At 41.5% G+C, this 13,103-nt stretch overlaps 1 long non-coding RNA gene across 3 annotated transcripts in view; it reads right to left on the reverse strand.

Moving 5' to 3' along the window:
- Positions 1-10,812: 10,812 nt before the first annotated feature.
- LOC108513382 (uncharacterized) overlaps positions 10,813-13,103 on the reverse strand; it is a 13,132-nt gene continuing 10,841 nt past the window's right edge. For 2 of the 3 annotated variants that reach the window (XR_001880883.1, XR_001880885.1), the window contains exon 3: positions 10,813-11,913. This is a non-coding gene — a long non-coding RNA (uncharacterized LOC108513382). The remainder of the gene's footprint in view (positions 11,914-13,103) is intronic. The other variant, XR_001880884.1, reaches the window with a different exon arrangement.

Below are 13,103 nucleotides of genomic sequence, written 5' to 3' on the forward strand. Positions count from 1 at the left end.
GTCTCGATCTCCTGACCTCGTGATCCGCCCGTCTCGGCCTCCCAAAGTGCTGGGATTACAGGCTTGAGCCACCGCGCCTGGCCGAAACATTATTTTTTAAAACAATTGTTAACATTTTGCCATATTTACTTCAGGTTTTTTTTTTTTTTTTTTTTTTTTTTTAAAGTTTGGATTTTTATTAAAAAATCTCTTTTTTTTTCTTCTTTTTTTTTTTTTTTTTTTTTTAAAGATTGGAATTGTAGTTAAAGATCTCCTTATTTCTCTTCCATTTTATCTCTTTCTCTCTCTAATCGTTATCTTAAATCATCTATATATTGTCTCCATTCACATTTTACTATGTACGTAAAGTCCTGTGAAATTTTAAAATGTATATAACTGAGCTCATACTCTAGGTATTTTCCTGCAATTTGTTTTTTATTCAACATTACATTTTTTTAAAGACTTATCACATTGACATATGTAGAGTTAGTTCTTTAATTTTGACAGATATAAATCTATCTCATACTGATACTCACCTATAAAATACAATGTTATTCATATCGTGCCAATTGCTATGTAAATGATGCTTCATAAATCCTTCCTATACATGTCTCCTTGAGGTTCTCTTTGGTACATATACCCAGCAGTGAAGTAGGTGGGTGCGTTTATCATCAACTTCACATGGTATAGCCAAATTTATACCTATATGTACTTCTACAATATATAAGAATTCCCATTTCCTCACATTATTACCAATGCTCTTTAATTTTTGCCAACCCTTATGATATGAAATGCTATCTCATTATAGCTTTTATTTTATTTCCCAGATTTCTAGTGAATTAAGCATAGTTCTCAAAGGTTTATTGGCCATTTGGTTTTCCTCATCTGTGAAATCATATGCTTTGTCCATTTCTTTCTCTTGGGTTGTCTTTTTCTTATTGAATATGGAAAAATTCTGTGTATTAGGTTGAGTCAGATGTCTTTTTTGGGGTCCAAAATTGTTGAATATTGGCAATGTCATATAGATAAAAACAAGTATTTCTGGATATTAATATTTTGATCATTTTATGAGTAGCAGTTATCTTCTGCCAGTTTATGACTTTCCTTTTAAAAGTGTTTATGACATATTTTGGCATACAGAAATAAATACTAATATAGCCGATTTATCAACATTTTCCTTTATGGTTCATGTTTTCTCCATTTTCTTTAAGGAAACTTTTCCTACCCCTATATCATGAAGAGATGGCTCTCATATTTCTATGGTATTGATTTCTCAGAAGTAGGATTTCTAGATTATAAGATATACGTGTGTGCATTTCAATCTTACTTAAATTTCCAACACCAATGTGTGAGAGTATCCTTTTCAAAAAACTGTCTATCTGATAAATGAGAATAAATATCATTAGTTTATATTCCCTTGATAACTAGTGAAACAGAGCATCTTTTATTCATTTATCCCCATTTGGATTTGCTCATCTGTGAATTTTCTATTCATGTTATTTGCTATTATGTTTGTTGCACTGTTTATCTATTTCTTACTAATTTGTGGGAGTTATTTGCATTTTACTGATAGTAACGCCTTATCTGACATATCCATGGCAATTTCCCCCAATGTGGCATTTGCATATGTCTTTGAACAATTGAATGTCTTTCCATACTAAAAAATTTACGTTTTTATATATCAAATATGTCCACATTTTCTTCTATAGCTTTTAAGTTTCTTTTGCTTGTTTGTTTGTTTGCTTGGGGTTTTTGGCAGGGACAGGGTCTCACTCTTTTGCCCAGGCTGGAATGCAATGGCACAATCATGACTCACTGCAGCCTCGACCTCCCAGACTCAAGTGATCCTCCCACCTAAGCCCCACAAGAAGCTGGGACTACAGGCATGTGGCACCACGCCTGACTAATTTTTTTATTTTTTGTAGAGACAGGGGACTTGCTATGTTGCCCAGGCTGGTCTTGAACTCCTGGACTCAAGTGATCCTCCGGCCTTAGCTTCTCAAAGTATTGAGATTACAGGTGTGAGCAACTGTGCCTGGACTAAGTTTCTTGCTTTGATACAATGTATATAAAAGTCTCTCTGATCCATAACTTACACATATATTCTTCTAAAATTTCTTCTGAGATTCTGTTTGTTTGCTTGCTTTACTTTTGAATATTTAATCTCTCAAATTTTTATATCTATTGTGAGATGTGGAAATAGAAACAATTTTTGTATCATTGGATACACTGATATGTAAATAAAATCCCATCACGTCCTATTGCATCACATATGTTGCATGTTTGATTTGTTCCACAGCTCATAGGTAAGAGAGTCATCGCATGCTTTTATTTTTCTAAATTCATTTCAATAAGACTCTGTCCCCTCCATCAGGGTTGCTGGGAAATCTTATCTGTCATTTTCTCAGGGAGTTCCTCTCACCCATTTGGAATTATACAAGAACTCTAAGACCTAGAGGTCAAAGAGAATGGGGATGAAGTCCCCGGTTATCAGTTAGTTGGGTTTATCTCTGAGAACTTGGACTTCCTGACCATGTAATCCATTTGTCTTGAGCAACTGCTCTGGCAGTGTTTATGTTCTCCACGGCCAGGTTTTAGCAGTGTTATCTTCACTGAGAATCCTACTCGGGATGCTGAGTTCCTGGCCTGCCTGGGTTCAGGCAGAACCATGGCTATTGGCGCTCCAACCAGCTCCTGAGCTTTAGGTAAGTGCATCAATCCCACCCTACTGTCTTCTGGAAAGCAATTCTCCTCTTCCCTGTCCCAAAGGTTGGGTCCTTCTCCCTATCCCTCTCTCTCTCTTTTTTATTTTTTTTTGAAACGGAGTCTCACCCTGTCACCCAAGCTGGAGTGCAGTGGTGTGATCTTGGCTCACTGCAACCTCTGCCTCCTGGGTTCAAGTGTTTCTCCTGCCTCAGCCTCCCAAGTAGCTGGGATTACAGGTGTGCACCACCTTGCCAAGCTAATTTTTGTATTTTTAGTAGAGACAGGGTTTCGCCATGTTGGCCAGCCTGGTCTGGAGCTCATGACCTCAGGTGATCCACCCACCTTGGCCTCCCAAAGTGCTAGGATTACAGGTGTGAGCCACCGTGCCCAGCTGGGTCCTTCTCTCTTATTCTCCAAGTACATAACCTTGATCCCAACTCCTCTAGGAGATCCAGCTTAAATTCTCATTGTTGGGGCTGAAAAACAAGAAAATATGTTAACAGTGGGTGCAACAGGGTGGTTAATGAAGGGTAGACTTCATTAACAAAGACATCCTGGGTAAGAAATCTCACGCTTAGTAGATATTCAATAGCTCACCTCCCATCCACTAAGAATGAATAGCATGCTTCTTTTAAAGTAGTGAAAACTTAATAAATTGTTAACAACTCATATATCATATCATATGGGGTGTGTGTGTGTGTGTGTGTGTAAAATCTTCATATACATAAACATCGGGAAGAATGTACATCTAATCTTTAATGTGGCTATCTCCAAAGGTTGAAAATTTTGAGAACTTCTATTTTTATTTCTATATCATCTGAGTTATTTTTTTAATCTTAAAAATTAGAAAATTAATATATTCAGAAAAATGTCACAAAATGATGGAAGGATGTTGGGAACAAACGAAGACCTTCTAAACAAAATCTTCAGAGGCCCTCCAGATATTTACCCACCAAACACCCTTTTCAGACACTAGGGGGAAGAGGGATATAAAGACAGAGGAGTGAGCAAGGGAGAGCTGTCCTGTATGTTCTCAAACAGCTGTTAGGTGTGATGAAAAGATCCCTGGATTAGCAATTAGGCCATTTGGGTTTTTGTCCTGGTTTTGCCATGAAATAGTTGTGTAATTTTCAACAAGTTGCTTAATCTCTGGGCTTCTGATTCTTTCCTAAAACTAGACAATCTCCAAAATCTCTTTCGGCTCTAGAATTTTATGATAAATATGATTTAGAGACTCTTAGTTGTTAGCTATGACTCTGGTTGCAAGTATCATAGTGTCTCTAGCCATAAAACATCCAACTTTCTTCCTTGAAAGGGTGGGTGTATCTTCCTTGAGAGGATGGGTGTATCTACCTGCCATTCTCTCAGCCCTTCCTGATACGCAAATAACCACTGAACCAAATGCATACAAGAGCTTTTGCCTGGAAAATGCCTCACTGACAGGAGAGCTGGGATTTTGCTCCCAGTATGGTCAGGTTAAATAGACTGCCACCAGACCTAACAGCTGGGCTGGCTCCTTCCAGGCAGCCTGCCAGCATGTGAGAACAGGGGCACATTTGCTGGCACCACGATCTCTACAGAACATGATCTCACCTCTGCTCACTTTGTCTCCTTAGGCCCTCGAGGCCCGAGCAGCTGTGAGACTGTGTCCTGGTCACTGAGAGAAGTGGCCTCCTCTCCATGGAGATGGCTCTGAGACACTGCCCCCTAAAGCTAATTGAGGTTCCGTGATAGATTTGTTTTCTGTTTCTACCTTTAACAGCCTCACTGAGCTCGGCCCTGGATGGCACAAATGGTTTTTGTCTCCTATTCTACCGAATTGAGTGGTTCTCAACAAGGAAAGATCTATTTCCACCTTTCCAACACCAAATCTAACCCACTGTGCTGTTTGCCTTTTAGCTGGGGCTTCTTAAAAATAGCATTTTGGAGAACTAGACTGAGGATGGTGAAAGAGAATGCTGCTTCTCCACAAGAGAATCAATAGTCTTTTATCCCTAAAGATAAATCTACTGTTATGCTAGGTAGTTTGAACTAGAAATCATGGGATTTCAGGGTTGGGTACGATGTCAATATCACATTATCCAAGTAAATTTCCATATCTTAGTTCACGTTAATATATTAATATATAACCTGCCCCAGTTCCTGCCGACCAATCCAGTTTATAAACATAGTCCCTTAATCTATTAATCAATAAAAATGTACTGAACATCTGTGCCCCATTTAATATTGGATAACAAGATAGAATGTAATATGATTCTAGAGTAGTTTTTAGAGTTAGAAATGTGAGTTGGGCATGGTGGCTTATGCCTGTAATCCCAGCACTTTGGGAGGCCAAGGCAGGCAGATCACCTGAGGCTGAGAGGTCGAGACCAGCCTGACCAACATGGAAAAACTCTGTCTCTACTAAAAATACAGAAAATTAGCCGGGAGTGGTGGCACATGCCTGTAATCCCAGCTACTCGGGAGGCTGAGGCAGGAGAATCACTTGAACCTGGGAAGTGCAGGTTGCGGTGAGCCGAGAACACACCGTTGTACTCCAGCCTGGGTAACAGGAGCAAAATTCCGTCTCAAAAAAAAAAAAAGAAAGAAAAAAGAAAGAAAGAAACCCAAATGACAAAATATTCAGTCTCATTAAAACCCAGTCAAGCCTGTAATCCCAACACTTTTGAGAGGCCAAGGTGGGAAGATCGCTTGCTTGAGCCTAGGAGTTTGATATTAGCCTGGGCAGCACGGCAAAATCCTGTCTCTATTAAAAAACTAAAATTAGTCACCAGGCATGGTGGCCCATGCCTGTAGTCTCAGCTACAGGGTGGGGTGGGTGCTGAGGTAGAAAGATTACCTGAGCCCAGGAGGCAGAGGTTGCAGTGAGCTGAGATTATGCCACTGCACTCCAGCCTGGGCGACAGAGTGAGACCTTGTCTCAAAACAAAACAAACAAACAAACAAACAAACAAAAAACCACAAAGGGTGTTAAGCACAAAGTTAAGAAACAAAACTTCTCATTTCTCTTGTGCTTTTGGTGAGTTTGGATGGGTGTGAGTATTAGTGGATACATGCTATGTATTTTGTGTATCCAAGCAAACTATTGTGTTCTCTGAGCTTAGTGTTACATGTGGCATAGGAATGTAGGATCAAAGAGGATGAGGAGATGATGTCCTATATGCATTTAAGCTATGAAAATTCAATGTATATTTCTCTCAGTACATAAGGAGAACTCATTTAATCATGCAGGTGATTCCGCCATTTCAGTCACTGAGGTTATGGTTGGGATATGTAGCAGGTTTACAACATACAGCACTATTCATGAGTAGAAATATGGCTTTGTTTTTCTATAACTGAACACAACATAGCCCTCAAGCCCCCATTTCTGGTAGGCAATGTAAAAATATTGTTATTTCAAAATAACTCAGGCACTTCTAGTTTAATATTTAGTCTCTTTGAGTACACATTTGGGCACTACAGGTTTCTTCCTACCCTCCTGCTTTTCTTCACAGGGGAGAATCAACATATCTGTTGAGCTCTACGTGCTCTCCTCTGGTCTGTGCTGACCTCAGTTGAGGTGGGACTTCTTCCTAGTTTGTGGGCACTGTGACACCATCCCACTGCTGATGGTTGGCCATTCAGGTCCCAAGTCCTCACTCTACACATTGCCCTTGACCCAACCCAGGCCTCTTCTGGTCTAGTGGTCCCTTCAGGATGTCTGAATCCTCCTTGGGGAGCTCAGGAACCCTCAGCTACCTTTCTTCACTACAAGGAGGGAGTAGGAAGGCGGGTGGCAGATTAAAGGCCCATCCTTATATGATGCAATGGATGCCTTTGACTCTGGTTCAGAGCTGCAGGGCCATTAGAATTACCAGGTGCAAACGTAATTCATCAGTTACTGTATCAGAATATTCTACACATCAGTCTGTTGTACTGTCATTCTGACCCAGTTTATTAGACACTGAATGCAATCCTAGCATTTTAAAGACATGTTTTTATCAACAATATTGTCTCTAAATGCAAGTCAACCATTTAATCTAGTGCCTAACAAAAGCTAGAAGAAATGATGGCTGGGTTTGATTTACCCAGATATGGTGTGTGTTGGTTTCCAGCATGGTACCTGCATAAGGGAATTTCAAAACTACTTGTGCTTATTCATGACTTTCACCTTATATTCTGATTTTATAATCTAGGCCTTTCAAATAATGATTCCATAAAACTTTTTTCTGCTTTTTTTCCCCCCTGCTATGTGCTCAATGATTTGCTATGTGCTCAATGCTTAAAATAAGGTACAGTGCCTAAAAGAGAACTAATAAAAACAAATTTCTTACAACATTGCCAGAATCAGAGTTTTTCTGCTGGAGTTTTAAAAACCCCATTTAAGAAGCCCAAGATGTAGCATATACCTGTGGATGGACAAGGACCTTATCTTCCTTTGAACCTCTAGGATGTAGCATTGTACTTAGCACATATTATGTGTTCAACATATTATGTGTTCAGCATATTTGTTGAAAAAAAAATGAATAAGGGAATTGACAAACCTCCAAACAGCAATTTCTATCAATGAGACATAGAATGCACTGGTTATTGAAATGAAATAGTTCAATTTGAGCAAAGCTAGTGGGATTCCATGGGAGCTGCTTATTGTAGAGTCTGAATATCAGAGATACTGACTTGTAGGCTAAACTGGTTACAAAAGAAAAAAATTTAGAAACAGCATATCTTGTAGATTCTGTGGATTGAACTGCCTCCTGTGAGTTTGCAAGGCAGGCAAACTCACGTGACATTCAGCCATTCTATTTCACGTTAAGGAATTACACTTACTTCATACAGAGTATTCTAATGGTGCCCATTAGAATTTCAGCCAACTCAACCCACAGAAACACAGACACAATTCTTAGAAATGGTCTCTCAGAAGCCCAAGGTTTGAGTGGTCCTCTTTAAGCTCTTGTTCTGTGCTTATATGCCGGGTGTTTTTTAAAGGCTTATGTATTTGGACTCGTGACTCGAGGCAGCGAACCCCAGAGGAATGGGGAAGGCTGCTGAGGCGAGCACTCAGGTCACAGAAGAGGTGACGGCTTTCTGGATGCTGCTGAAGGAAGAGGCAGCAAAACTCACACACCCGGAACCACACCCCACGTGTGGTGGATAGTTGCCCTAGCCCAGCTTCCTTTCCTTTGGAGGCCACCTTGCTCCTTCTCCATTTGGCTCTGGTGTCATCACTCCAAGCATAATGCCCTCAAACCCAGCCACCATGGGAGTGAGCGGAGAAGTGATACGCAGCCTTCCTTGAAACGTGGGAGCAGGAGCTGGGAGGGGCTCCCAGATGTGACCAGACTGGAAGGGGGAATGTGTGGCTGCGGAAGGCTCTTCTCTAGCACGTGGAGAGAGGCACATTTGGAGGTTCTTTTTTTTCTTAAAATGAAAATAATATACATATACTATGTGATGTTTTGATACATATACACATTGTATAATGATTACTACGGTCAACTAACATCTCCATCACCTCAAAGTTACCACATCTGTGTGTGTGTGTGTGTGTGTGTGTGTGTGTGTGTGTGTGTGTATGAGAATACTTAGGATCTACTCTCTCAGCAAATTTCAAGTATACAATGCAGAATTATTAACTGCAGTCACCATGCTGTACATTAGATCTGCAGACCGTTTTCATCCTAACATAGATCAGATGTTTGACCCCATTTCTCCCAGCCCCTGACAAACACTGTTCTACGCTCTGCTTCTATAAGTTCAGCTTGCTTAGATTCCACATATAAGAGCAGGCAGTATTGGAGGTTATTTGTGACAAGTGACAATGAGAGTTAGAAAAAGTGTCTGGTGTTGGCCGGGCGCAGTGGCTCATGCCTGTAATCCCAGCACTTTGGGAGGCCGAGGTGGGTGGATCACGAGGTCAGGAGATCGAGACCATGGTGAAACCCCGTCTCTACTAAAAAAATAAAAAAAAATTAGCTGGCCACAGTGTTGGGCGCCTGTAGTCCCAGCTACTCGGGAGGCTGAGGCAGAAGAGTGGTGTGAACCAGGAGGCAGAGCTTGCAGTGAGCTGAGATCGCACCACTGCACTCCAGTCTGGGCGACAGAGCAAGACTCTGTCTCAAAAAAAAAAAAAAAAAAAAGAAGAAGAAGAAGTGTCGGTGTTACTAGGCTGGTGGTGCCATCCTTTCGCCCAGGTTCCTGTTCATCAGCTGAAATAAAAACTGGGACTGCTTATGTTTTTCATCAGGCAGCTTGCAGTAGCTCTTGAGAGTTACACCGAATGACCTGTATGGCTCTGGCTTCAGGTCCCTGGGTAACCTGGTCCCCAGAGGTGCTGTGCCCACCCTGGGGGCGCCTGCCTCTCCTCTGGCCTCCTCCTGTCTCTGGCCATTCTCTGTTCTCTCTAAATCCCATACCTAGAACAACCTGCTCCCCCACTCCTTCTACCATGGCCTTCCTGCCCACCCAGCTTCCAGAATTTTCTCAGGATGCTCTCAGTCCTCATCTGTTTCTTTCTCTAACTTCCTTTACCTCATGATTAGCAGCTTGTCATATAGCCCCTCCTTTCCCTGTCACTCCCTAGCCTGTTACCCCTTCTATTGTAATACTTAGCACGCCTTGACGTACTACCCATGTGTATATGTGTGTATATACACACACTCTTGTGCTTTTCTATATATTGTCCTTTTGCCCACTAGAATGTCAGCTCCACAAGGGCAGGGACTTTTGTTCACTGCTATATCCCAGCACCTAGAATAGTAACCTGGCAAATGATAATGCCCAGTAGATGTTTGTGAAATCAATCAGTGCTGTGCTGCTCTCTATAGTGTGTCTTGTTTGGTGTTTCATCTTTGGAGACTCCATAACAATGGGTTGGTGTTGTTTGGATAGCACATAAGTCAATCCATCTGTGTCTTAACTGTGCCCCTCAGCTAATTGATGATTTGAAAGCAGAGTCAGTTCTTACTCATCTTTGAATCCTAGCAGCTCCTCATACATACAGTTCCTTCTTATGTCAGACCCCATAATGAGTTTGCTCAATCTCCTGGGTGTTTGAAATCTCTCCAACTGGTCTTCATGTAGGCTACAAACAGAGGATTGCCTTGTAATTCTTGTGTGTATTTAAAGGCATCATGCAGACAGAGAGTTGTTCAGAAAAGCATCCTGTAAATACACAAACCAAGGCATTACACACCATGCAAGGCTCAGTACATGGCAATGGATTCAGATATATGAAGACCGTCAGAGAAAGGTGACTGGTTCCTCTTCCTCTGCAGCATGAGGCCTGAGATGTCATGAAGACCAGACACCTCAGCAGGTTTGAACTCAGCCACCGGAGTGCAGAGCCATTTCAGATTCATTTCTCTTACATCTCCAACAATATAATACAACCACCAACTGCTGTTGAGCACACACTATAGTGCCAGGAACTGATTTAGTGCTTTGCATACATTTTCTCAATTAATCCTTACTGCAGGCACGGACTATTATTATCTCCATTTTACAAAAGTGGAAACACCGGCACAGAGAGATTAATCAACTTGTCCAAGGTCACACAGTGAGTAATTGGTAGGGCTTGGGTTCATACCCTGGCCAACTGCTCTAGAGCCTGAACTCTTAATCTCTTTGCTCTGCTGCTGCCGTGTTATGTGGTTAACACTTCCAGTGACAAAGGCTGCAGTAGCTAGGTTAGCATCTGTTTAATGTATAACCCATAATGGTGATTGTATAATGTGATCAAAATTTTCTTAAAAATCAAGCCTGTAATTGAGTGCCTCTTTAGCTGCAGTGTGCAGAAAACACAGGCTGCAATGCTCTACCTGAGTCCCACGCTCTCATGATCCAAATTTCCAAAACAAGGCTAGGCCTATCGATGTTTGAAATCTGCTTCTCAGTTCTGCATTTGTGATTTTACAATGACTTCCGCATTCATTAGCATCCCATTAATGGGCCAGTATATGGGAACAGTTGTACTATGAAAGGAGGGATTTTTTTTTTTTCTTTTCCATTAAAACCACAGGTCTACAGAATGAAAATGCTAAATCTAATGAGTGTAACCTGGAAAGTAATTTCATGGGCTGTAGTACTTTGATGGCAATAATTCTTGGATGTCAAAAAGATAAGGACACAGTTTTCTGCTTCTAATTTTATTCTTAAAAAATGATGGTATTGAGCTATCCATGGAGTGCTCCTGTAGATTAATTCCAGTTTTTCTTTTATAGAGGAGATTTAAGGGAAGTCTTAATCTGCTTTATATTTAACTCTTATCTCCACACTGTGAATTAAAAATAGAATGCTGGATTGTAGCCTCACCTCCTGGATTCTCTGAGGGCTCAGGTTACTCCAGTGTAAGGCTGGGCTGCGAGCTGCTCCAGGTCTTTGGCTTGGTGCCCCTGCTGGACTTTCCAACCAGCTGCCTCTTTCTAAATTTTTATCCAAGAGCTACACATTAACCTGTCTAAAGTGAGCAGTCCTTGTTCTATGATTCTGGAATAATATTTAGCATTTTCCTCAGGTACTTTTCATTTTTCATGAAACTCAGAAACTCAGAACTGTAGCTTCCAGAAGCTACAGTTTCAAAAACTGAGTCCTGTAGTCGTGTTCTCCTAAATCCATGCGTGAGGTGGAGTGAAAGCTAAACAGCCTTTCCTCTTTTTTTCTCTTCATCTGGTAAAAATTTGCTCTGGAGTACGTCCCCTGATTTCCCTTCTCCTCTCTCCCACTCTTCTCCCTTCCTTTTCCCATCTCCACACCTTTTCCTAATCCTCTTTCCCATTCCCTGCGTGTATCTCTTCCTTCCCCAAGCCTGTGTCTGAGACAGCTGGGAAGGGTGAGAAGAGTTTGGGTGTGGGGAGGAGCCGGAGTCAGGGCGGCTCCGTCTCACTTACTCACCCCATTTCCAACCTGGAGCTTCAGAAATACAATCGAGGGTCAAATTCAATAACTCATCATTGGGTCAGTCCAGACCAAAAGAGGTAGGAAATCCCTATGGAAGTGTCTACTATGGCTTTGGGTTTCTGGTTTTTCCAACTGGTTCCAAAGGTTGCACATCTGGTGAATCTTACGTGTCTGGTCCAAGTGCAGGGAGAAAGGGAACCACACGGTAAGCACAGTGGCAGAGGCGCTCTGTAGATTCCATCCTGCCCTCAGTGTAGACACGCGTCTTCCAGCTCTTTTTCCTCCTTCATCTTGCTCCACTAGCAAGTTTCTGTTCTAAAGTCTTAAACAACCAAAAGGAGGCTATCTTACATGCTGTTAATTGCAAAAAAAAAAAAAAATGTCATTTCTGGGGAACCCTTTGTATTTTTCACCACCACAATCATGAGAGCAATGATGGTGACCACTTACTGAGTGGGCCAGACTGTGGGCGTGCTGAATATATATTCAAAGAAAACAGAGTCCCTCAAAAATGTGGGACCACCCATCCCATTGGCCAAATGGCAACATCCTTCAGGATGATGCTTTCCAAACTGTGACTTGTTGAGTTTCGTTGAACATGAGATCAATTTAGTTGTGAAGACTGACGTTTTGAAAAATAAAGTAGAAAAGAATGGGGTGGAACAAAACAGAAAACTATCAGAGGATTTGGATATGATAGGAGTATTATTTTGTGAAACTTTGGTCTTGGTTAAATACACACATCTCAGTCTATCTACAGTGGAGAGTCTGATGGTGCTTACCAGGACCTGTGGGCTCCTCTACCTCTCCCAGCCTCGACAACCAGCCATGTGACTGAGACCCAGCTGATACAGTGTGTCTGGAGAGATATATGCCACTTTCAGATATGGCCCTTAAAACCCTCCCACACAGGCTCCTCCACGCTTTCTTCTTTCCATATGCCACTAGATGACACCAGGGCAATCTTGAAGCCACATGATCTCAGAGGCACATGTGGAAGCAGCCTGGACCCTGAGCCATCATTTGGAAGAGTGTCATCCAAATGGAGTCACCTGGCCAGGGACATCAGCTTTGGATTTTGTATAAATGAAAAATAAATGTGTATTTGGTTAAGCCAGATTGTTTTACCTGCCTTGTACACATGTTTGTGCTTGTAGGTGTATGCATGCATATGTGTGGGTGTGTGCATGTGGCTTATGCCACAACATGTATTTCTTAATGCAGATTTTAGTCAAAAACATGTGAAAGCAAGTGTTTTGGACAGTGTGTTTCAAATCAATGGCAGTAGAATCACTTGGGATACTCATTAGAAATGCAGGTTTCTGGACCCTACTGAGATCTACTGAATCAGGATCTTGGTCCTGGGGCTTAGGAATGTTTAAGATTTTTAGCAAACTCCATGAACCTTATGAGCATTACAGTTTAAAAGCCACTTTGGTCCTGGCATTGGTAGAAATGTTTTCTTGGCAACCCTGGGACTGGTTAAATCTACCAAAGTGCAAGTCTCTCCTTATTCCCCACTCCACCTACATTATATATATATA

Source organism: Rhinopithecus bieti, unplaced genomic scaffold (genome assembly GCF_001698545.2).
Source record: "Rhinopithecus bieti isolate Rb0 unplaced genomic scaffold, ASM169854v2 scaffold_32092, whole genome shotgun sequence".
Lineage (NCBI taxonomy): Eukaryota > Metazoa > Chordata > Mammalia > Primates > Cercopithecidae > Rhinopithecus > Rhinopithecus bieti.